The sequence below is a fragment of the Pseudochaenichthys georgianus genome, chromosome 1, assembly GCF_902827115.2.
Source record: "Pseudochaenichthys georgianus chromosome 1, fPseGeo1.2, whole genome shotgun sequence".
Classification (NCBI taxonomy): domain Eukaryota; kingdom Metazoa; phylum Chordata; class Actinopteri; order Perciformes; family Channichthyidae; genus Pseudochaenichthys; species Pseudochaenichthys georgianus.
In genome coordinates, this window is record NC_047503.1 from 8,906,047 (window position 1) to 8,933,189 (window position 27,143).

Genomic DNA, 27,143 nt, shown 5'->3' on the forward strand with positions numbered 1-27,143 from the left:
TGGCTTTGGAGTGTAAGTGCTCCTTCTCCCTTTAATTTGGGGACGCACAGCAACCAGTCAGTGGCTCAGATGGGAATTACATTTCAGGTCAGTGCAATTGAGCCTCATGCTCTATCAGGATCTGAAGTTGAGGGGGGGAGCTACTGTTCACCTACAGGGATGTGTCAGGTTGTATTTATGGGAAACAGTTGTCCTTTATGCAACATGTGAAGTTAAAAGCATGCTTATAAACACAGTTATCTATATTATCAGCAGCTTACAGTAGGTAAAATATACAATGATCACCCACAATTCACTAACCAATACATGGATCCAAAATGTTCTATAAGCAAAACAATGAGAGAAAGGGAGTTCAGAAATGTTTGGTTCTGTTCAAGGGTCAGGGTTCAATTAAAAAAACATGTTTTTGGCAATAACTCTTGGTTTTTCTATTGATAGCTTTTTGAAACATACTTTTATGTTATCAAGTGGGTAGTAACACGCACAGACATTGCATTAATATTTATAGTTACTGGCCCACCATGCTGCCTTTTCAAGTCAAAAAATGAAATGTATTAAATCAGACTAAATCAATTCCCACTGTACTGTGACAAAAATGTTACTTGATCCCTTCAGTTGAACATATTTTGTATTAAACTGAAGGACAAAGCTTAGAAGTAAATCAATCATGTCCTTAGTGGGTGTTTAGACTTTGCCAAGGCTATGCCTTGTCACCCATTCTGTGGATGATTTCTGAAGCTATGTTGAAAAACGATGGATTGCCCGTTTCAGGATCGAAAAAAGTTGCCCCCAAGGCGAAAGAGTTTGAGTACCTCAGGAATGTGTTTACAAGTGAAGGTGTTATGATTCTGTTTAGTTTTTGTTGTGTGCTTTTTTGTGCTTTTTCCTGTCTCACCCCTTCCTTCTCTGTTTTCCTCTGCAGGAATGGTGTGTGACAGGGAGTTGACTGGCTCCTCCCAGTAGCAGACGAGGCACACCCGTTTCCACTCACCTCTTCACCTGTAGATATAAAAGCCCGGTCCTCATGCCACTTCCCTGCCAGATAATTCCTTTGTGTTTCGACCCTCCGGTGTGTCTCGCTGCTCTCCTCGTCTTTTGGATCTATTGCTTGGATTTTTGCCTCCTGTCCCTGACGTCTCAGTGCCAGCCAAATTCCTGACTCCACTGCCGTATTTTCTGTTCTTCTGCTTGAATAAAGCTTTTTGTTTTTGACCATCTCTCTCCAGTCTTTTGCTTTGGGGTCCAATATTCTATAGGCCTTAACAGAAGGAAATACCGAGCAGATCAACAGTACTGTGTGAACATTATATCAGACTGTCATGGTCTAGCTCTTGCTGAACTACATTATGGTCCTTACCTATGATCAAGAGGTATGGCTAGTAACTGTGAAACCAAACTGAAAATGGGAGCTCAACTATCCTAAAGTAGCTTAGGCTATACAACGCCATAACTCGAGAATGAAGGACGATGCTCTGGGTCTAGTAGGAGTAGTTTCTTCTCTCCCTGCACCAATCTAGAATATTGGAGTGTTGCAACTGTCAAATATTGGCATCACTTCCTTGCACTTGAATCATTTTGATGCAAACTATTTGCAGGGGTGTATTTAATATGTATGTTTACATGTCGCAGCCCAGTGTGTCTGTGAAGAGATTGGCCATCAGGATTTTTTTTTTCCAGGAGCCATTTAAAGGGGGTTTTGGCATCTGATTAGGATACTACCTCTTGGACTCTTTTCTGTGGTATTATTCCGTTAACTTGTAGGAAAACCTGAGGCAGACACAGTGCTCGAGGGGTCATATGTCCCATCTGGCCTGAGAAAACCCTAGGATCCCCCAGGAGAAGCTGGAGGAAATGGCTAGGGAGAATAGTTTTGCATACCCTGCCACCAAAACAACTCAGACCTGGATTAACATCAAGAAATGGATGGGCAGATGAACAAATTAAGCTCTTTGTAATTCAGCATGCATACACTAATATATGTCAGTTATGGACACCAACAGCTTATTACCATAAAATACTCAGAACAGGTATGATTGATTGGTTGCTCTAAAAAGTTTGCTTTCATCCCTCACACAGAAGAACAATTTGGGTAAACGTGACATCTCAATGGTTACAATGTGAATTTCCTGTTTGCTACAATGTTAAGTATGATGGTTTTTTTTTCTTGTACAAAGATATCAAACTGTCCTGAAATGTTCTGGCAAAAAGCACCTTCAGTTGGACATTGTAAGCTTTAACAAAAACAAAAGATGACAGAACAAAAAGTGACATGTTGCTTTATCCTTTCCAAACACAGAAGTGAGAGTGAATATTTCAGTTTTTTGGTAGTAAAGAAAAGTGACCCGTGTTAAAGGTCATGAGGTTTTAAAACAAGATTTCATAGGTATCCCTGCCCAATAGTTTGAGAACATGCACAATCACACAATTCAAGCCTAACTGAAATTGATTGTTATAAGATCATGATATTTACCTCTGAGGTAAGCCCCTGTCACACTGTCCCGAAATGTACACCCAATGGACACACAATATGGAATTGTGAGTTTCGCACGAAGATGGCCCCGAACCACACACGAAGGCAACATTTACATTACATTTAAGACATACAACTGCAATGAAAGTACCAAAAACAATTATGTTACAGTACTATGTTACTGTACTGATATCTTCAGACTTTGTTCTTTACTTTATCCGTCTTTATATGTAGAAAATATTGTTTCCATAACAACAACAACTTCCCGTCAACTGTCCTTCAAAATAATATATTATATCCTTTTTAGTTTCACAGAACACAAATTGGGTTATTTACATAATATGTTTACATGATTTTGTTGTGCAATAAAACAACCCGATGGACACACGATAAAGGAAATGTTCAAAATCGGCTATGATCGTAGCAACATCGGGCCATTCGTGAGGGCATCTTAAGCCTTCGTATGATCGCTGGTGGAGTTTCTCAGGCTCCGGCAGCAACTTCGTGAGCGGTGGCAAAATCTTTGGCATGCCAAAAAATTGCCTTAGGACCTTGCGAAGGTTAATTTTCGTGTTGAATTTGTGTGTCAATTTTGCCCATCGTAAGATTCATGAACTGTTCATGTACATGAACTGTTCATGAACCATTGACTGTGGGTCAATTGGCAACCATAGAAAACAACAATTATGTCAATCACAATGGAACTTTACTCAAATTAACATACAAACATACATGTATACAGGTGGAGCGCTACAATTAATCCAATCACTATTTGAAGCACAGTTCTTGATACTCAGCTGCACAAAAAAATGTGTTACGGGTCCCAAAAGCTTGGGTACCACAGCACAGCAATAATAAATTATTTCTGTAGAAAACAGAAAAGTGCAGCAGCAATAATTATACACAGGATCTGTTGATCGTCTGGATTGCTTCTTATTCAAAATTCAAAGTACACAGTTACATTCAAATAGCTGTACTTTACAAACATCACATTTCTCCATTTAAGTTATCCGTCTGTCACAGTCAATTACTGTATCTCAAGGAGAAATTCAACATAGTCAATATAAATTATTACATCACATTGAATTTAGCTGACGCTTTTATCCAAAGCGACTTACAATAAGTGCGTTCGACCAACAAAATACAAACTTGAAGAAAACAGAATCATAAAGTACATCAGGTTTCATAGAGCAAAAACATTTCAAGTGCTACTCAACTGGCTTTAGATAAGCCAGCTCTTTATTAGTATATACTGTAAGTGCTTTGTTAATAGTTCTATTGCTCGAAGTGGAGTCGAAAGGGATGAGTTTTCAGTCTGCGCCGGAAGGTGTGCAGGCTTTCTGCTGTCCTGATGTCAATGGGGAGCTCATTCCACCATTTTGGAGCCAGGATAGCAAACCCACGTGTTTTTGCTGATGGGAACTTGGGTCCCCCTCGCAGTGCGGGTGCAGCGAGCCGTTTGGTTGATGCAGAGCGTAGTGCACGCACTGGGGTGTACAGTTTAACCATGTCCTGGATGTAGGAAGGGCCAGATCCATTCGCAGCATGGTACGCAAGTATCATTGTCTTGAAGTGGATTCTAGCAGTTACCGGAAGCCAGTGGAGGGAGCGGAGGAGCGGAGTGTTGTGGGAGAATTTAGGAAGGTTGAAGACCAGGCGAGCCGCTGCATTCTGGATGAGCTGCAGAGGTCGGATGGCACATGCAGGTAGACCAGCCAGGAGGGAGTTGCAGTAGTCTAGGCGTGAGATGACGAGAGCCTGGACTAGAACCTGCGTGGCTTTCTGGGTCAGCTGGGGACGTATCCTCCTGATGTTGTAAAGCTTGTATCTGCAGCAGCGGGTTGTAGCAGCTATGTTTGCAGTGAAGGACAGGTTGTTATCTATAAACACATAACGCTATCAAATAATACTTTCTATCAATATATCTATCTTTACCAAATATAACATATTATGGAGATCACACAAATACACTGTCAATGTTAATAAACAAAAAACAAGGCAATGTGCCTGCAAGACCTCACTCAGGTAAACAAAACATATTACCCGTGCGCAGCAGCTAACCTGCCTGCGAGCCTTTGCTCAGGTCACATTTACCCAGGCGCGGCTGAAGCCCGCGAAAATGGCATCTATTGTTGCCGACAGTTTAGTATTTTTAAAATACCGTTACTATGTCAAACATGCTCAAAACTTTCTGACACACTCTCCGAAACATCTCCAACATCATATCTAATTCACACAAGTTAACATCGATCATTTTCATTATGTACTGACCTGTAGAAAACAGAAAAGTGGAGCAGCAATAATTATACACAGGATTCGGTTGATCGTCTGGATTGCTTCTGAGGAGGGGGCGGAAGTGTCCCCCCTAAGATAACCCAGATGTCACAGCTCACCTGCCAAAGGTTCCACCTTGGCGCTACTTACTCATACTGCTTCTCAAACAGTACAGATAAACCATAAAATGATATGAATGTCACCAAAATAAATACAGATAATGTTCAGTTTCAAATTCACTATTGTTTTGTTTTAAGATTAAAAGTTTTTAAAAATAAAGACATGTTCAAATAGTAGATGAATATTCAAGAGGTCTTTAAAATCATCACACTGATCATCAAAAGTTCATAAAATGCTCATGAATATTCAAAAATATTCTGAACTTGCCACAATCATCCAAAATTCATGAAATGCTAATAGTCATGAAAAGTTCATGAAATGCTCACCAGGCCGCCGCCATTAGGGGAGTCCCAAATGGTGACGTCGCTGGCTGTGTTTTCGCTCCACCGGAAGTCAACACAACGTAGCAGATATGGCAGCGATGGAGGAATTTTGCAATGAGATCGACGTTTTGAACGATGAATTTGACTATTCGTCGGGAGATGACATTGATGTGGAAGCATCTACAGTTACCAGGCATCCCATGGCCTATGCTTATGAACCGATTCGGTCGAATAGAGTGGCATACGATCCGGAATAAAAAAATTTAAAAAACACAATGCTAACAGTGAGCCTCTGAATTAGCCCCGAGAGAAAATGCTAACCTATTACTGCACCGAAAATCACTCCTAGCTCCCTTATTACTTATCCTAGCCGCACATCCAACACATCGTTTATGATCGCAAGGAGACACAGAATCTAACGGTGCCCACCTCAACACTGAAAGATACAAACTCGCGAGGTTATCCACAAAAACGTACATCAAAACAAGTGGCGCTAGGTACTAACATACGCCAGGCTAACGGCTTACCTTCCTCATTGTCTGGTCTAAACTGGTCTTCAATGGCATTACAACGATAAAAACGATGATGTAGTTAATCCATAGGTTAATATCCAATGGGGCTGTGTCCCCTTTGAAATGTTCTGATAATCTATAAGCAATACAACTGCAATTCCGTTATCTGCTGTCCGCTCTGGGTCCTGCAATACCATCCATCAATAGCAATACTAGCCTTTTTAGGGCTGTTTTCGACAGATGAGCGTGTGTATGCCAGTTTAATTAGTTGAGCTATAGAACACCCCCAATTCTCTATTGTACGTCATAATAGCTACCATTTAGTTTGGACGCGATTGCGTTAATTAATAAGGTCACACTGTGTCAGTAAATACATGTGTGAGCTAGTAATCTGGTAGTGCTGCAATATTTACCTCTCTCTCGGCAGCTGAAGCAACTCGTTTGGTGGCTCGAACTTCACGTTTGTTGACACTGTCATTGTCTTGCGCGGCCGACGTGCTGGGACGGTCGGTGTTCCCGACTGCATACGTTGAGAAATCGAATATTGTGGGAACAGATCCTGGCTTCAAATCCAATGTTTTGTATTGAACCAGGCATCCAGACTGGACTTTGAGCAGCTTCTCATCCTTTAGTGGCAGCCTATGGAAATGTACTTCTTCCTTCTTTGTATAAAATCCATTTGTGCAGCCTGGGGCAATACAATAAACTCCTGACGACGACCGTTTTCTTGTAATGTAAACTACTGGTGCATTGCACGCCATGTTGTTTGTTATTGAGCTTTGGCCCAGGAAGCCGTACCCAATCAGTGACGTCACTGGGAAAGTCCCGGAGCAATGGAAGCGCCCATGGTCATTAGGCACATATTTCAAAAAGTAAATTCGCGTATCTCGATCGTTTATATTGGAAATAGACTAGATAAATACATTTCCTAATGGTAATATTGTCGCATGGAAAGCAGTTTGAAAAGTGTTTCCATTTCCCTTTAAGAATTTTGGTTCATGAACATGACAAGTGAACATATAATGAGTTGTTCATGAATGTTTCATGAGTGCTCATGAACAGCTCATAAAGTCATGAACTCCATCTCGCAGGGGCTGAGTTCTGGATTAAGTCGTGGACTTCGGGACGTGGCTGATGCTGCTTCCCTGATGGCTTCCACAGGATTGTAGCTGACATCCTTGTGGATTCATCTTCTTATTACAGACACATGCATTTCCTAACATTCGGTCTATATGCTGTAAAATGTATTATCTCTTCGATTTACACACGGCATCTATTGCACGTCTGTCCGTCCTGGGAGAGGGATCCCTCCTCTGTTGCTCTCCCTGAGGTTTCTCCCATTGTTTACCCTTAAACTGTGGGTTTTTCTCTGGAAGTTTTTCCTTGTACGATGTGAGTGTCTAAGGATAGAGGGTGTTGTTTTTCTCATACTGATATTCTGAACAATCTGTGCTGTTGTATTTGCTGTAAAGTGTCTCTCCTGTAGGCTATTTTGATTTTATGTACAGCACTTTGGCTCTACCAAAAATCGTTTATAAATGTGCTATATAAATAAAACGTGATAATTTGATTTGATTTGAAAAATAATAATAATAATACTCTAAACGAAAATACATACACATAATTATTTATCAGTCCGTTTTTCACAGATATTATTTTTCTTTCAATATTGACTTTCGTCTCGACAACGCCCCTTTAATTAGTTAACTCTGCAGCTGATGGGCAACAATAGGTAATTGAAACTGGATCACTCCTGAGTTCTTAATTAAACTTTTTAGTGACAATAGTTTACAATTACATTAAACCCTAGCTAATAAAGTTATGAGGTTAACCCTTAATACAGTTACACCTAGTCAATAAAGCCCTTAGTGTTCTACACATTTTTAAATCAAATTCAACCCTAACAACCAGTTAGTTCCGTTTTAAGGCTTCTGTAAAAATAAATGTCCCAAATTTCTGCCTGAAAATACTTTAGCTGTTTTGAGATTAAAATCACAATTTTTATCAGATGAACTACAGAACATTTATACAGAGCACACTAAAACAGGGAAGTCTAAAAACAAAATGTTACTTATCACAGTACTAGAAGTCAGCAGCTGTATATCTTAAATCAAGTTGCACACTGAGTAGGTCTCTTTCAAATAAACAAATATGTGTGATACTCAGTAATTTTATAGATTTATGATATTATAATCTACATTTAGGCAAAAACCTATTTCCCAAGTGAATGTGCTTTAGTGGCTGCAGTGACTAATAGTAATATTTATTTCAAGAAAACTGTTCAGCAGGGGGGAATTGAGAGTGGGTGGTAACTTGCAAAACTAGTTGATTTATTGATGTTTTTTCCAATTTCAAAAGCCCTGGTTACAGCTGAAGTCGAGGGCTTGTGTTGGAACTATTCCTGACAGCTAAATCAGAGAAAATCTCTCCTACTAGTGAGCAAAAATGTTTACTTGTACTTTTCTGCGTGACATCTTGATAGGACAAAACAACATTGTCTCTTTAGCCCTTGATATTTTACAACGTTTTTCTAAGGCTTTTTAAAGTAGTCACCACTAGCCTAGAACTTAATGTTGCCCTTGTTATTGTTTTATTTATTTATTGACTTAGGTTATGTCTGCATAAAGTAGAATTTAGTAAATGTAAAACATGTGATTACTGTGCAGGCTTAGACAATTGAGGCAATCTGTACCTGAGTTCAGCCAAAACGAGAAGAAGATAATAGGGATATTTAACTCAACCAACACAATCAGTAATCCCTGCAAAAATACACTATTCAATATGTTCATGTTAATAATCAGGGTTCATAAACTTTTTCACCAATGATTTTCAATGACTTCTCCATGATCTTTACCAAATTTTCCAAGACCGAAACAAATTACTCTTTCTCAGTGATACCACTGAAAATGGTTTATGTTAACATGGAACAGGAAAATAAGGTCTGCATATGAAACATGTTGTGCCTATCTAAAACAAATCAAATAGGCTTACTAGCTTCTACACGCTAAAGCAACTGTAGTCAGGGATGCAAACTAATCAGGTATGAAAAAGGTGACAAACATCCGAGCCCCCCACCCCACGGAATATCGGCTTTAAAATGAGGAATAACAGAGGATTTTAGCAGTCAGAACAACTAAAGCAGCAGGTAATAATAACAGAAACGCCAAAGAGTCACATCTAATAGAAATATATATAAAAGCATTTATTTTAATTGTGTAGCAGTCAGTTTATAATTTTGGCAGCACTGTTGAGCATTTTGAAAATGTATTTTCATGCCTCTGTGCAAGGCTTAGTCTTTCTATTTTTATAGCCAGAGGTGTAAAGTAACTAAGTTCATCAACTCAAGTACTATACTTGGGTAACATTTTTGAGATACTTGTACTTTAAGTATTTCAATGTTTTGCTACTTTGTTCTTCTTCTCCTCTACAGTTCAGAGGTAAATGGTATTTAATCCCTTTAGTTACTTCACAGATCTGGATGAATGATGTGAAATCTAATCAAGCGTTAAATCAGACTTTAGTTCCACCCGGAGTAAATTCACAAGCTACCCTGCAGTATATAAAGTCATTCAAACTAGCTGCTCCTACCAGCTTTGAGAACACTTTCATGATCAGTCATTATAAAACATATCATATATATTATTCTGAAATGGACCAATCTGCACAACGACTACTTTTACTGTCGCTACTTTCACTATATTTTGATTATAATACTTTTCTACTTTTACTTGAGGAACATTTTGAATGCAGGACTTTTACTTTTAACAGAGTATTTCTACACTCTGGTACTTCTACTTTTACTCAAGTACAAGATCTGAGTGCTTCTACTTTTAGTCAAGTACAATATCTGAGTACTTCTACTTTTTCTCTAGTACAATATCTATACTTATTAGAGCTGGGACTCGATTAAAAAAATTAATCTAATTAATTAGAGGCTTTGTAATTAATTAATCGAAATTAATCGCATTTTTAATCAAATATACATATTTGACCTGAGAACAGTGAGAAGCAATTTTCACATGGATTTTACTCCAAGTGGTCTACAGTCCAAGTGCATGACATTAAGGATTTTGGGAGATGGCCCTGTGGGCCATCTAAGCTAATTTACAGATGGCCCTGAGCCCAATAGAGATTGCCCTGAAAAATGCACGCGGACGAAATGGCACGAAGGGTTTGGGGGGCCTCCGTCCCCCTAGAACATTTTGATTTTTGCAGGTCTTAGATGCTGTCTGGTGCATTCTCTAGACTGAATTATAAGATGAACCACCACATTATTATATAGTACAATTTCAATTGTATTCTTCATTTCACTTGTTTGTTTGTTCTTGTTTGTGTTTGTTTGCTCGCGTGCATGCCCTGCATAGCTATAAGAAATACTTAAGTTGTTGGTCAAAACACTTTCCATCTGATGAAGGCAAATGCCTTCCCAGATGGAAAAAAGTAGAAAACATTACATTCAGTTATAACTGCCAAAACAAACATTATTTACACTATTATGGCCCCTGTTAAAAATGTTTGTAATGTTAACTACTGTAAGTTGGTCGAACGAATGCCTCCTCATCCGGAAGCTGACCGAGCAGACCCGAGCAGCAGTCGAGAGGAGCCGAGCGCATCCGCGAAGCACACGTCAGAGTTCCCGTTAGCCGGCAAATCTAAATATCTTCGGTCAAAATAATTTCCCTTTAGAGCAATACCGCTTCAGTTGCGCCACTTATGTGACAGACAAGAATAGTCAACTCTAATGTCTAACACTTAATGTGGAGAAAGAGATGTCCTGTATGGGTTGATTGTGCGTTGATCTGTTGGTAATGCCTCGGGGTTCCGGTGGGCATGTAAACAAATGCATAATGCTGCGCTATACTTTGTGGCCTCACCCAGATGCATAGCGACACTTATTGTTTAGGTGTCTTTTAATAAGCAGGTAGTCATATCATTAGCTAGAACTAGCTGCATCTGATCGATATGGACATAAACACGAATGAAGTCTAATATGACGGGAGAGAGAGATCGGCTGCTGCTGACGAGTCGAGACTCGACACGCAGCTCTGCATAACCACATGCAGCGGTGAGCGGAACAAAACACACACTTCAGGTTAGAATATCACACGTAGCTATTTTAATTACCTCTAAAACTACCTAAACTAGTTAAAGATATGTTTAGTTTTACTGTCGGGTCACTCATTACTGGATCCGCGAGCTGCATAATACTGGCATAATAGATTGCCCGAGCAATCGGGCAACCAGCAGGTGAGGCTTCATTGCCCGAGCTAAATACTAGATGGCCCCGGGCCATCGGGCAGTCCTTAATGTCGAGCCCTTGCAATCCAGTGAGCCAGGGAGTTGGTTATTTTCTCAGACGTGGACTTACTTATCCTGGCCCTGAAACCAGTCATCTGGTTGAGTGTGGGTTGGGTCAGGGTGTGGTTCCTTGCACTCGGAGTCGGGCTAACGTCCACGCTAGCTGCTACATGCTTTGCATTTAGGTGATACTTTAGGCTTGATGTGCTGCGGTGATATGCAAATTCTTTTTTGCATAATTTGCACACAACCGTGCTCTTGTCGACGCTTCCATCCGTCCGTTTTTTAAAACAAAATTTCCCATCCACGGGGCCGACCAAAGCGGTCTCATCAGCTTGTTCGTTCATGTTTGACTATTGTTCACCGTGGTTTGTTGTTGTTTGAGGTCCCATGCTGAAGTCATGAACGTTAGTTGGTGCTCCAGTATAATCGGTACGCCTGAAACTCATCCAGTGAGAAACGTTCCGCTGTGCAAAAATAAGTGCGATTAAAGTGCGATTAAAATGCGTTTTTTTAACGCGTTAATTTTTGTGTAATTAATTAATCTGAATTAACGCGTTAAAGTCCCGGCCCTAATACTTATACAACGTCTGTTTATAGCATATGAAAAAGACTATTAGAAAATGAAGGCTAAAGCTAATGTTAGCAGATAGTGACAAGGTATGCTAGTTAGCTAGCTCAACGATTTCTTAAAATGTGAAATCTTACCAATATACTCACGGACCACTAGGGGGCGCTCACGGACCAACAGTGGTCCGCGGACCACACTTTGAGAAGCACTGCTCTGGAGATAATGATCAGAATGTCCCCAAATGTGGACTATATGTTCACAGACAGGAATGACATGCAATAAAGCAAAGATGTTATCAACACTGTTGTCCATCCTTGTCATATAGACTTAAAGATGGATGAATAATAGGCGGAAATGGAACAGGAAATTAAAAATCCGAAAGGTATGTTTCTACTACTCTGTCATTATTAAACCCACAAATTGTATTCATACATCCCAAAGACTGTAATCGTGTAATAAAAGCAGGGGGAAAGTGCCCAGTGCCATATGCATCATGTATTTCACAGAGCAGTCCATGTTTATGTCCATTTAGCATGTTAATACATAAAAAGTGAACTTTTTAAATATTGTATTTATAGTGCTGAGACATAACCACAATGAATGCTTTAATGGACCTCTCTGTGTTATATGCCGTCTATAAGAGCCGTTTTTGTCCATTATAAGAGCAGTCCGCCTATAAGAGCATTTGTTGTCCATTTAGCATTTTAATACAAAAAAAGCTAACCGTTTCCATATTATATTAATAGTGCTGAGAGACATAAGCACTATGAATGCTTTGATGGACATCCCCGTGTTATGATATGCCTCCTATAAGTGCATGTGGTGCATGGGGGGGGGGGGGGCACACCAGGGGAGCTGCCAGGCATGTTCAAGTGTTAATGTGAAATAAAGGTGCTGAATGTGCGGAGAGAAAGGTCTGAAAAAGATGCTTGCCTTGCCGTGACAACCTCAGATCGTTTCCATATCAACACACAGGTGAGCTGTGATGCTGGGGAATAGAGCCGGCTCCGTAGATTTGTCCCCCCCCCCCCACACCTCCGTCTCGCCGTAATGATTTCTCCCAGCGATAGAGGGTAACCTTGAGTACTCCGGGGACCTCGCTCTGTACGATGAAGAGGACATGTCTCTGGTAGATTAAGCCCGTTTCTGCTCGCTGTTATTGTCATGTGAGCATCACTTTGATGGCACCTCTCAGGATGCACGTTTTACTCTGAGTAGTGAACTCATGCAAGCTGTGTATGGATATTGAGATTGATTTCATGCCCTTGGTTGGAGATAAATAGCTGCAAGTGGGCAGCATTGTGTGTGTGTCTTTGTGGGAGGGTGGGGCTAACGAGGACGGTCGTATCTGGTACAGTTCTCTATCAGATAGACCAGTGGTTCCCAACCTTTTTTCCCAAGAGCCCCCCCAAATGACTCCTGTTGGAAGTTGCGCCCCCCCCCCACCACACACAGGGGGGGGAGTGGGGGGGGGCATCAGCGGTAATTCAAGTTTAAAAGTCTCAAAAATGCTACAACTACTGTCACAAACTAGATGAATGTGAAGTATTTTGTTAAAGGAGGATGAAAGCGTAATTAAGGAGCACTATTGGAGTGACTTTGATGGTTATTGGACTCAGGATTAATTAATTTGGATTCCCACTGTATGAAGAAATTAAAGGACGGCGCGGAAGTGGAAACAATTCACAAAGGGATTAAACTGTTTAAAAGACATGCTCAAAGTAAGCCGGATTTTGCCGATGTGTTTATGTGGATTCAAAAGTCGTAAATAATCTACAAAATGGAGGAGACCGGTAAAAAAAAGAAAAGAAAAAAAAAAGTCTAAATATGATATTTGGCCTCAAATCATTACATTACATTGCATTTAGCTGACGCTTTTATCCAAAGCGACTTACGATAAGTGCATTCGACCAGGAAGACACAACCTTGAAGAAAACAGAATCATATAAGTACATCAGGTTTCATAGAGCCAAGCATTTCAAGTGCTACTCAATTGGCTATAGATAAGCCAGTCCTTTATTAGTATATAAGTGCTCTGTTAGCAGTTATTTGTTAGTAATTATATCTCTAGAGGTGGAGTCGAAAGAGATGAGTTTTCAGTCTGCGCCAGAAGGTGTGTAAGCTTTCTGCTTTCCTGATGTCAATGGGGAGCTCATTCCACCATTTTGGAGCCAGGATAGCAAACCCACGTGTTTTTGCTGATGGGAAATTGGGTCCCCCTCGCAGCGAGGGTGCAGCGAGTCGTTTGGCTGATGCAGAGCGTAGTGCACGCGCTGGGGTGTACAGTTTAACCATGTCCTGGATGTAGGAAGGGCCAGATCCATTCACAGCATGGTACGCAAGTACACTGTAAAACAGTTCATGTCAGTTCAACTTGCAAATGAAAGTCCACCTGCTGCCTTGAAAAAGCAAATCAAGTCAACTTGAAGACAATCTTTGTTTCAACTCATTAATGCAAGTCAATCTCGTTGATATGACTTAAAGGTTCTAGTTGTATTAACATTGTTTTTTAAGTTGTCTAAGTTGATTTAACTTTATACTTAGAGTTGAGACAACTACCAATCTTACATTATTAGGGCAAGAAAACTTTATTTACCTAGTCAAATAAACTCACATTTCAGTATTATAATAACTCACACTTTCAAGTTCTACATTTATATAACTCATAATTTCAAGTTAGGAAGATTGTAATAATGCATTTGTTTCAACTTAGATATATTAGTTGTATTGACTTCGGATAGCAAGTTTACATAAATGAATAATAATTTGTTCAGATATATAACATTTATTTAAAAAAAACATGTTATACATCAACTTATACCCAAAATGTAATTGGCAATAGAAAATGAAACCATACAATACACTTGCATGACCATGCTGCTGACCATACCTGAGTTAGTCAGGTCTCTCGCCTCACTGCAGTAACATACACACCTGAAACGTTGAGGTATGCACAGTTGCACACATATTCACTTAAAAATGAAACCCGAACAAGACATCACACTACTTTTAAAACACACATCAACAGAGGATGACAGCTGGCCCCAAGGACACTGGTCATACGACACACTTTTTCTCATCTCTGACACTGAATGCGTGACCTAGGCATTTTTTAATTTTTGCTTGGGTACACTGAAGCCGAGATGGAGATATGCAGAGTAAGATCTATGGTCTGCTGTCAAAACTTTACAAACTACACTGCTGAAAACAAGAACAATATATAGAATAACAGTCCAAAACAGAAACTCCCTTCTTCCAGGAGCTATGACAGTCATTTGTTTAGAGGTGATATCTCAGCAGTTTATTTCTGAGTCCATGGATTCTTGCAGAGCACTGGTATGGTTTGATGGTCATGATGACCTTTTGAAGGAACTCAAAAGAGTATTTCATGTTGCGGGGGTACTCGAGGTTGAGGCAGTAGATTGCCCCCATTAACATGGCAAAGCCTGTGGGCACATCTCGGAGGTCATGTAGGATGATCTTCTCTTCTACCACCACGGCCACATTGAAGACTTCCAGAGGAAATGAGTCAAGCAGAGGGCCTTCATGTCTAATCAACAGTCCAACCTGCATTCCTTTCAGGATCACATCGAGGGTTTCTCCATGAGCCTAATAACAAAGACACATACATCTTAATTGACTGTTCCAAACTTGAAATAAAAACACGACAAATTGCAAGGTCATCATTTTTTCAGTAATTATTGCAATTCCTAAATTAACAATAGTAATACTTAAACAATACACACTATTGTAACAATGAGCATTATATTGGCTATGGCAAAACCTCAAATTAAGCGAGAGAAAAGTAAATGTATAATATAAGTAATATAGTGACTTACATCACACATCCTGATAACGTTGGAGGAATCCTCTGCAAAAAATATTGGAAGACCGAATAGGGCAGCCGTTCTTCTGTTCTGGTTTGTGTCCTCCAAGGGGAAAACAGACAAGGGTAGGTAAATATGATAGCCAAGCTTGAATCCTTATCTTTGCACATTTTTGGTAATAGTTTCTCTGTAAAATACTTGCCTCTTTCTGAAGACACTGCAGAACACCACTCATGGCCGACCTTCTTCCAGATGCTACAGCAGCTTTGTAAGCCTCCAACAGACTTGGAACCATGGTATCTAGTCCTTCCAGCAAAGATTTCAGCAGGTCTTTGGTGACGATTCTGCTGAACTCGGCACATAGCTAAAACAGACAAAAGAACAGAGAAATTACATGAGTGAGAGAAAAATAAGAGCACCATGTAACAGCTGTAGTAATTTAAAGAGAGGAATCCAAAACATAACGGCAAGAAATAGTACATGCTTTATGTTGTTGACGTATAATATCCTATAGTTCAGTAATAGTAGTTGTACCACATTGAAAGTCCTCAATTATAATTAAATGATGGAGTATATGATATTATACTCCATTACTTATGTAATAGTATTATCAGCAACTTAAAGGGATAGTGGAAATCCGCGAATTTTGGGTTTAACTTATGTATTTTAATTAAAAATAAGCATAATAAACCATTTTTTTATATTTCATGCGCCTAGTTTCATTTTATTTTCAATTTTACTGCTCCCGACCACGCCCTCTCAATGAAACGAAATACTTCGGGAATCTTCGGGTGATGACGAAAACAAAGGAAGACGGGCACAAACATTGGACGAGGCACGAGTATTTTATTATGTTTTCTGGCTGATTTAATGCATCGTTAGCCTGTACCATTGTGTACAACGCCATTTATTGCCTGTCGATTAGGCGCCCGGAGGCCTCGTCATCCGATAATCCGGTACACAGTGTCGAATGTGTACACTACAGTCATCATATAGACATGATAGACTAACAGTACTGTGAGTACAGCCTACACTTGACAGGCAGCCTGGCTAGCCTAGGATTAGGACCATACTACGTCAAAAGACCGATTGGCTCTAGCTGTATATCATGCTAGTATACAATTCATTTACATTTATTCATGTAATTAATGCCCATAAGGCTGTTACATATACAATAATAAATGTGACAAGATAATTTATGTGAACCTGACCCTGGTATGTTATGAAATGTACCCTACATGCAGTCATCCTCGGGCATAGCCATAGGCCTACAGTGCATGCATGCCAACTTTTGCAATATATAATATAGCGCCTAGCGTGAGCTATGCTTAGGGACCTACCAGTCAAGATTATTTGTGCGTAGGGGTGCATCATCTGGCGCCTGGTCCTGGTCATCCTCGCCATTGCCCATGCCGTGAACTAACTCCATCTCCTCGGGCTCGAACAAATAAGGACGTAATGGTCCATCGTCTGGCTCAATATTCTCACCATCGTCGCTTACTGAACCGGATTCAGATTCAGTTCCTAAAACTACATTTTCGCAGGAAAGCCGAGAGGATGTTTCTGACTCGCTATCATCACTGGATACCTCGTACAATCCTTCTTCTTTGTCTGGTATATTTGCCCTTCCACGTTCATTCTGCATAGACGCCATGGTTTGTTATTGTTTCGTCTTCCTGAGTTTTCCTCACTTCCGGTTTGGCTGACTCATCATTTCGTTTCTAAAAAAGTTCGGGGAAGCTGCAATAAAGTGCTTCTAACATGCGTAAGGCAATTATTATATATTTTTAATCAGGTGTGATTGTTTTGGTACGTAATTATGCTTGTATATAAGTTAAAACGAAACTATTTGTGGTTCAATTTCCACTATCCCTTTAAGTAGAATTATTCATCTTGTAGTAAAATATGCCCTTTTTATTTTTGTGTTATAGCTGAAGGTACAAAAATATATTGTGTAGAAGTAAACAATTGCACAAACTGCACTCGATTAGCAAAGGATTACCTGTCTCTGACCAAACAATGCAGGCCATCTCTCCATGACAGCAGAGATCAGTGGCTCATCACCGATGATCTCCTTTCTTCGCTGTGAGAATGTTGCGATCATCAGTTCACCCAGAAGCTGTAAATCGGAGTCCTTCTTCTGCACTTCCAGTGCCATGGTATTGCGATCTTTCTCTGACTTCCCAGTAGTCTGTCCCTCAGGTGGCTCTGGCAGGTAGTGGATCTCTCCTTTTTTTGACTTTTTGACTGGCTTGTGGTTTTCCTCGCCCCTTTTTCTTTTATTTAAGAACTTCAGGGCATCCAGCTGCCATCATTCTCTGACGGTAATTGCCCATCTTGAATCTCAAACTAAATACCCAGCAATACCACCCTCTACCTGACCCTGGCTCTTTGAGACATGGGTGCTTTGCAACAAGAGCTTTTGCTACACTTTCATAGTGGTCTTTGTTGGGATAGGCTGTGATTTTAGATATGATATCCGCAAGTCTGTCCAGTATTTCACTTTTCACACCCTTTGAGATGACCATCACAGTTTCATCCTGGGCATACGCATCATTTGCTGCTCTCAGCTGATACTCAACATCATGGGAGAAAGCTGGAACAACAAAAGGATCGGGCCATTCTGTCGATTGACTGCTACTTGGGGAATCAAAGCTTACAGTATCCAGTGTTGAGTCAGAAACCACCTCAGAAGATATGAACAAAACCTTCAGAGTGGCTCGTTCCGCTGGTAGCTCCTTAATGTCTGTCAAATTGCAGAGCTGATTCCCAAAGTCCGAATCTTCAAACTGTAAAATGAAGTTCCCTCGGAGACCAAGAGTGTTGCGCAGTTTTGCACACAGATCATCAACTGATGAGGGAACATCTTCTAGGGTGACCCGCCTTATATCTTCAGGTGAGAGGATAACTCTGAGAAGCATCATTGAGGTGTCTGCATCAGCTGAAACACAGTGAACAATATAGAAAACACTTTATCATCAGGAAATAAACACTGGAAGTGAATTGAAAATAAGTTGCACGTAATACAATTTACGGAAGACACTAAAAAAACACTTCCCAGTCCAACTTTACCTTAATTGAACATGAATGTCCTTGGAGTGACAAGCAGCTTTCCTTCCACAAGGTATGCAGCAAGAGGGGTGTAGTCATTCAGATTGTCAGGCTCGACAACCACAGTCACTGCAGGGTCTCTTCTGGCAAGTTGGAAACACCCGAGATGAATCACGAAGGCTGCTGTGAATAGTTCCATAATGAATGATATGCAGCAATCCACTACACAGATATCGAGTACTCTCCTAAAATCTGGCAGTCCACTTGTCCGTCCAACTGAGAGCACCATTCCTTTCGAATATTTTGTCCCATTTAAGTAAACAGTGGAGGTGAGAGAAACAGAGTTCAGATCTTGAAACTTACTCCTTAAGGCCTCTCTGATAGCAACATCTAAGATGTCCACAGATACGATTGATGATTTCCCAGTCTCAATGCTTGGTTTGAAAATTGTTGGCATCTCCAAATAATATGCCAACATCAGCTGATGTCTTGTGGCTAAAGTGTGCAGAATATTTTTGAAGTTGCCAGTATTGCGAACCACCTGTTTGAAGAAAGAATGTTTGGCCTCAAATCTTATTGTCCAGAACTCAATTGGTGGACCAAATTTCTTGATCAGTACAGGATAATGTTCAAGATAATGATGCTTGGGACGTAATCTTGTACCAGGAAATATTTCCAATAGCAACTGTCTGTGGTCAGAGATTTTTGCTTGTAGGTAGCACAGGGTTTCTGTTGTGAATGAGGGGCTGGATAGTAGCTCCACAATGTCTTTCAGTTCAAGGATCACAGACCAGGTTTTTTCACTTTCTGGAATTCGGTGGCCGATCAGCAGTGGAAGGAATCTCAAAAGTGCCCAGTTCTCATGTCCATTGCCACCAATAGTTCCATTTTTGGAAAAGTTTGCATGTATTGCTTGAGGCCTGTTAGTTTTGTCATTAAACTGAAAAGGGAATGATCCTATCCTTTCATTAAGGTCATTCAAAGTGAAATACTTCAAATCAGATCTGAAAGACACATGCACAGTTCCACAGGTACAATTCCTTCGAACAAATCATGAAGAAAATCAGGTGGAAACCCTTTTGCAGGATGAAAGTGAGCAAGTCTTCTTAAAGGACAGTCTCTTTTTAAACCATCAACACATGAGGCATCAGTTGTCTTGAGCACATTAACAGCTTCATCATACAAATGTGGTGTTCTCAAAGTAAAAGTCCCACTTCTGACATCATACTTCTGAATATCTGCACGGCTAGCCAAACAAAATCTGCAACATTTCTCCACATTGAAAGACTCTTGGTATCCAGCAAGTGAGTGTGCACCTAAGTTATCAGCAGACACATACAAAACAGTACCTTTCACATAAGAACCAAGTCCTTGTACAAATATACCGATGGTCTCTAAATGCTCAAGATCTCTTATCAGTGGTTCCAAAACCTTGCCGTAACCATATTGTTTTAAGTGTACAGTTTTGCACAATATAGCTAGATAAATTGTTGATAATGTTGATCTAAATGTTAATGGTATGTTGGATAACACCCAATAAATGCCACACACTTTGTGTTTCTTTTTGAAGTCCCCAACGGATTACAAACTTCAAAATCATCAATGTATAAGCCAAGAGCAATTCCTAATTCTTCAGTGAGAAGTTTGTTTTCTTTAAAGTTTTCACCATCTTGAAATGAACTGTAATGACCTTCCCGTCTTCCCGTTGACTTCTGTAATGATTGAAGAATCTCAGTTCTTTCAAACAACTTACTTAACAGCTCTAAAATAGGAACATAAACAAATGAATGGTTTTTTTCTTGTACATTTAGCACATACTCGACGGGTTCAATGACTGTAAAGTTTTTTTTATAAAATGACTGCCTTTTACGCTCTGTGCCCAAAGGTCCCTGTCTTGAAAGAAATGTCAGTGGGTTTAAAGATTGTATTTCATCAGACAATTCTGTAACAACAGAGGCATCAACTACACAGTTATTTTCCTCCAAAACCTTCTGTATAATTTCTTTGATATTTTGATCAGCAAGTTCTCCAATGTCAAATAACTCATCAATTACTTCCTGTATTGCTGAATTAGAAACATGTAAAATGGTTTGCATGCGGAGGAATAAGGATGCAAACTTATTTTTAATGGTCTCTCTATTTTCAAGAAGACCTTCAGCACCAGGTAGAGAATCATATGAAGGTGATGCCTCAGTATCAGAAACAGAATCCTCCCCGATTACAGTATTTGTATGTCCATGCTGTACACAAAGCCCTGGTCTAAGACTATTTAGGGTGGAACATTTATGATAGCGGCTTCTATGAGCAGTAAAGGTTGATAGTATACTCGACTTGAATGAGCAGTCTACGAATGGACATTTAACTGTTTCCCTGTTCCTCAAATGAGTCTTTAAATGAGCAAAATATGTGTTAATGTCACTAGGCTCTGAGAATGAACACAAATCACAGCATAATTTTGACACACATTTGTTAGCTTCTTTAACATGTTCTTTCAAATGTTTTTTAAGTAAAGCTTGGGTTTGAAAGCTGTTCAAACAGTCTTCATAAATACAGACAAGGCCTGAACACCTTCGATGATGTCCGTGACGCTGTTTATAATGCTGAATTATTCTTCCTTGCCAATTGGAGGAGAACGTACAAAACTTACATTTCCACTTCATGAACTGGACATGCTCGTTCACACCTGTAACACAACATAAATGCACGTTATTTACCTTGATATTGACCTTCCACAAATATATTGGTATCAGCATTTATGTTTTCATATCAGCAGAGATGAAAAAAATGGCAAAAAAAATTACAATAAAGACAATTATGCTCGGGGTGATTCAAATGTACGTTCCAGTGTTCAGGTTACATTTTTAATGGAAGTTGCCCCCTATGTCTTCAAATCATACCACAGCAGTAGCGAGTTTCATGCAGCAGAGCGGTCAAAGATGTCACTGTTTGTTGTGTTTTTAATATTACGTTATTATACAGGGCCGCCCCTCCTTATACGCAGATCACGCAGAAGCAGACTGAGGTGAGGCAAAATGTGGCTCATTTTGCGGAGGGAGCCTCATCTGAAGCGCACCTACAGCGCACCACAGTTTCGCCGCTGTGAGGCTCCACTAGCCCCCCTGACTTCAATAGAGTCTGTCTGCAGACCGCAGCAAGGAGGCGTTTCCTATAGGGGCGTTTCCTATAGTGAACGACGGGAGCCGGCTCTCGCCCGCGAACGAGACGTTTTTTGTTTTGTTTTTGCGGAGGGATCTAGATCGGCATGAAGGCACATTATGCAATGTGCAATGTGGACATTATCCCGCTTATTACACATGGCCACATTCTCAACAAAGTAACGACATGACTCCCAATAATAATTGAAATGCTTTTATGGATTTAGAAAAAGATTTTATTGATTTAAAAAATAGTTTTTTGTATTGATTTAAATTGACATGCATCCGCTAAGAAAAGTAGTCCGTTGTTACTGTTTGAACTAACGTAACAACGGCAGGAACTGCTTCTATAATGTTTTTGAGGAGCTTTTTGACTACAGATTTGAAAACATCGTTGCTTGCTTTAAAAGTAGCACAATTCATTATGTCAAACCTTGAAAGATATCCCTGCCCTAATGCCAAAAGTAACTGGCAACTGAATATATGTCGCCGTAGCTATGATGTCTATGTCTGGACCGCTGCGTAAAAAGGAGGGTTTCTGACCCATTACTTCTCTTCCTACTTTTTGTCCCCCTCTTCTCCCCGCTGCAGCCTAGCAGTTGATCTCAAAGCACGCTCCCCTCTCCTGCAGGGAGAAAAACTATATTTATATACTTTATATAGGTTGATACAGTAGCCCCTTTTTTTAAATAGTTTTTATAGGTGTTGCCATCTGTTTTGTGTAGCGTGGTTCTACAAGCAAGTCAACATTAATTGGGTGGTATCAGAGAGTTACACGGGTCTGTAAATGCAATGAAAACAATTGGCCACGGCAAATAATTTATATTAAACATGTAATTTTTACTTTTGAATACTTTAGTACAAAGGATGTCTTGAATAATTTAAGTGATATATGTGTACACATATAAATCATTAGTCAAAACAGCGCTACATTTGATTTAATTAAAAGGTATAATATGTGGTAAACTGAAGAGCCCTTTGGGAGCCGAAAGAGCCGGCTCTTCTTGGTGAGCCAAATGATCCGGCTCAGCAAGAAGAGCCGGAATTCCCATCACTAGAACAATGACTTCTTCTGCAAGGATTTATAAAAGCAGCTGGATAAAAAAAGTTAGGAAACGCCCCTATAGGAAACGCCCCTATAGGAAACGCCTCCTTGCTGCGGTCTGCAGACAGACCCATCTCCCTGACTTCCCGCGTACCTGCTGCTATCCCTCTCTCTACGCCCCACCCAGCTCCCGACGCTCTCTCATCTGCTCTTGGATGCCCACACACTACGTACATTACGCACCGCACTATTCCCGAAAAAGCTAAGCTACTCTCATGACATTTTGGTATGATACTTAAACTTATAAAGTAATAGTTTGAATATCAGACACACGAAAACCCAAAACAAATAGCCGCGTTCACACTGCGGTACTTTTCCCACAAAGGTTCATGCGAACTTAGTTCATGATCGCGTTCACACCAAAAAGAGCCGGTACTAAAAGTAGTTCATGCGAACCTTTTTACCCCCTCGAAAGTCCCTGCTAGAGAGCAGGGACTTTCGAGTGAGTCTTTTGTGAGAAAAGAGCTATATTCTTGATTGGCTGGGCGGATTGCAAACCACGCCCCGTAAAACTCCCAAAAAGTTTTGTGAAGCCGCGATTTTATTATCCTCGCATTAGCATTATTAGCATTAGCCCAGCGCAGAAACGCAGAGAGACTAACTTATGGCAACACAAAATAAAACATGGGAGCGGTGGAGATGAGGAGGTGTCGGCGTTCTGGCGATTTACTCGGAAGGCTTCAGTAGAAGCTGCTGGGACTCTCAGCAGCTTCTACTGAAGCCAGTCCCCAACTCCGGGGACTTCCGGCCGGGGACTTTGGGCGGCAGTATACGCCGTGAAGTGGTTTGCAGCCTGCCAGTAAACTCAAAGCAGAGGAAGAAGAAGTGACGTCAGCGGCTTCATAATCCACCCCCAGGGACTTTTTCTGGTGTGAACGCGATCTGTACTTAGTTCATGCAAACTAAAGAGTTCGCATGAACCTTTGTGGGAAAAGTACCGCAGTGTGAACGCGGCTAATGTCGTCTCCGTGTCTCCTCTGCCCTGCCCCCCCCCCACACATACACAAACGCAGAGCGAAAAAAGGAGACAAGGTAGATCTCTCTCCAAACATTTGAGTTGCCTCCAGGGTCTGCAGCATGCGCCACATTATTACACGTCTTGAAGTGTATACAGTTCATAATAAATTGTATTTTTTACTGGTCAATATTAAACCCAAAGTGCACGCACAGCCATTAAAAGTGACACAGTATCGCTCCCTTATCCCTGACTGTGTAGCTAGCTGACAGCGAACATTGCTAATGGCAATTTAAGCTAGCAAACTTACCACTTAATTGTCAAAGCAAACCTAAATGTCGAAGTAAATTAATAACTTTAGTAGCTCATAATTAAAATCAAATATTAACAGTTAAAAACAAACCCATTTGCTTACACTTTAATGTTTTTTAGCTTTCTATCAATATTAGTAAGCACAACGTCCACAGATAACTTCATACTCTTTATTTCTTTCAAACCGTAGTAGTAGCAGGCAAAGAATTAAAGGTTTTGAAATCATTAAAACTTACCTCCTTACTGTCTTGCAGCAGAAATAAAATGCCCTCCGTAACCGTAACGGTCCTAGCCGGTGTTTCAGACTGTAGGTTAATGTATCACTCCGCCTCCGTTGGATCACCGCTGCAGGTTCACAGAGTTCCTCCGCCAGCGGCAGTAGTCCTCTCATTTAGATCAAAAATGTGTCTTTAGTCCGAATTAAAACATGACATCTTTAGATTATACCAGTTGATTACATCCATGCTTAAACATTGCATTCAGTTTAGGGAGGAGTTTTTTTTTTTAAAACTCAAATGTGGAAGCATACATTTTGTTCTGTAGCTCTCAAACCTGCCTTCCCGCCTTTTTCTTTTGTTTCTTTTTTCAACTGATAACTTGCTAAGGCAAGTTGAGTCAATGTGACAAAATGTTTAAATTGTCAAGACAGTGAATACATGTAAGTTTAACCTTCTAAAACTAGAAAAGCTGAGTTAAAAATCAAAAACTTGTCAGAGCTCTTTGAATTGAAGAGACAATGTAACTTGACATAACTAAATGGGGCTGTGATGTTTTACAGTGTACCAGTGTCCTGAAGTGAATTCTAGCAGTTACCGGAAGCCAGTGAAGGGAGCGGAGGAGCGGAGTGGTGTGGGAAAATGTAGGAAGGTTGAAGACCAGACGAGCCGCTGCATTCTGGATGAGCTGCAGAGGTCGGATGGCACATGCAGGTAGACCAGCCAGGAGGGAGTTGCAGTAGTCTCGGCGTGAGGTGACGAAAGCCTAGACCAGAACCTGCGTAGCTTTCTGGGTCAGCTGGGAACGTATCTTCCTGATGTTGTAAAGCATGTATCTGCAGCAATGGGTTGTAGCAGCGATGTTTGCAGTGAAGGACAGGTTGTTATCTAGGATCACACCCAGATTCCTTGCAGTCTGGGTCGGGAAACAACAGAGGTGCCGATGTTGATAGTCAGGTCAAGAGTGGCACAATCTTTTCCCGGAAGGAAAAGCAGTTCAGTCTTGTCAAGGTTGAGCTTGAGGTGATGAGCGGACATCCACTGAGAGATGTCAGCTAAACAAGCAGAGATGCGTGCGACGACCTGGGTCTCTGAGCGGGGAAAGGACAGAATTAATTGGGTGTCGTCAGCGTAGCAGTGGTATGAAAAACCATGCGGGCTAATGACAGATCCGAGCGAGTTTGTGCACAGGGAGAAGAGGAGGGGACCAAGAACAGAGCCCTGAGGGACCCCTGTAGTTAATTGACAAGGGTCGGACTCGGACCCTCTCCAAGTTACCCTGTAGGTACGGTCTTTGAGGTATGAGGTGAGGAGGGAAAGTGCAGAGCCTGAAACTCCAAGTTCTTGGAGAGTGCGAAGGAGGATCTGATGGTTCACCGTGTCGAATGCAGCAGACAGGTCCAAAAGGATGATGACAGAGGAGAGGGATGCTGCTTTGGCAGTGTGCAGTTCCTCAGTGACAGCAATGAGGGCAGTTTCTGTGGAGTGACCTGCCTTGAAACCAGACTGGTGCAGATTCAGAAGGTTGTTCTGATGGAGATAGCAGGAGAGTTGTTTAAAGACAGCGCGTTCAAGTGTTTTAGACAGGAACGGGAGTAGAGAGACAGGCCTGTAGTGTATAACATCAGACGGGTTGAGAGTGGGTTTCTTTAGGAGAGGGTTTGCTCTTGCCTCCTTGAGACTGTTTGGAAAGTGACCAGAAGTTAGAAAAGTGTTGATGAAATGGGTGAGAAAAGGTAGAATATCAGGAGCGATAGTCTGAAGGAGGTTTGAAGGGATAGGGTCCAGAGGACAGGTGGTAGGGCGGGCAGAGGTAATGAGGGTAAGAACCTCACTTGGCGAGAGAGGGGAAAAGGAGGTTAGTGTGCGGTTGGAAGGAGGGTCGGGTGACACATCGGTGAGTAAAGGTGAGTCAGAAAAAGAAAAGCGAATATCATCAACCTTTTTTTCAAAGTGGTTAACAAAGTCGCTTGACAGAAGTGAGGAGGGGGAGGGGCTTTGGGAGGGTCCAAGAGGGTGGAGAAGATGGAAAATAGTTTTTAGGATTGGAATATGAAGATTGGATCTTATCTTGAAAGAAAGTGCTTTTTGCCTGAGAGATCGAAGCAGAGAAAGAGGAGAGGAGAGCCAGATAGGTTAGGAGGTCGTCGCGGTGTTTGGATTTCCACCGTTTCCGCTCTGCTGCCCTAAGGACGGTTCTATTAGCACGCAGTGCGTCATTTAGCCAGGGAGCAGGAGGGGACTGACGAGCCTGCCGAGATGTGAGAGGACAGAGAGAGTAGAGAGGAGAGTTTCTGCAGCAGAGTTTGGAGGCAGGAGTTGGAACGAGTCAGAGGAAGGGAGGGCTGAGAGCACCGGTGAGGCAAAGGTAGAGGAGGAAACGGAGGTTACGGCGGACAGGTGCAGGATGAGAAGAGATTAGTTTGTTATGTTTGGAAAGGGGTATAGAGAATGAAATGAAGAAGTGATCGGATGTGTGGAGCGGGTTTACAGAGAGGTTAGAAGTAGCGCAGTTCCTTGAGAATATGAGATCAAGGACATTGCCAGCTTTATGAGTTGGTGGGGACGGAGACAGTGAGAAAGCAAAGGCGGTTAACAGAGATGTTGGTTTGTCTATCTTCCCCGTCTGGAGGTTGAAGTCTCCTAGAAGTACAGCCGGAGGGCCAGATTCAGGGATGTGTGAGAGGAGATTATCTAATTCCTCCAAGAAGTCCCCCAAGGCGCCTGGTGGACGGTAGAGAACAACAATGGTTAATTGTATAGGATGGGTTACTGTGACGGCATGGAATTCAAAGGTGGAAGGAGTGAAGTTAGGTAGCTTGAAGAGGGAAAAGCTCCATTTGGGAGAGAGCAGGAGACCAGTGCCACCTCCTCTGCCAGTGGGTCTGGGTGTATGGGGGAAGGAATATGCTATGGAGAGAGCTGCTGGGGTGGATGTGTTGAATGGAGTAATCC

The 27,143-nt window shown here is 41.2% G+C and overlaps 1 long non-coding RNA gene across 1 annotated transcript; it reads right to left on the bottom strand.

The window, feature by feature from the left end:
• Positions 1-18,120: 18,120 nt before the first annotated feature.
• Positions 18,121-24,279, bottom strand: LOC117455014 (uncharacterized). Its single transcript, XR_004553053.2, has 3 exons — positions 24,210-24,279; positions 21,094-21,129; positions 18,121-18,336 (listed from the first exon to the last, which is right to left on the bottom strand). It is a non-coding gene; the product is annotated as an uncharacterized lncRNA (long non-coding RNA).
• Positions 24,280-27,143: the final 2,864 nt, after the last annotated feature.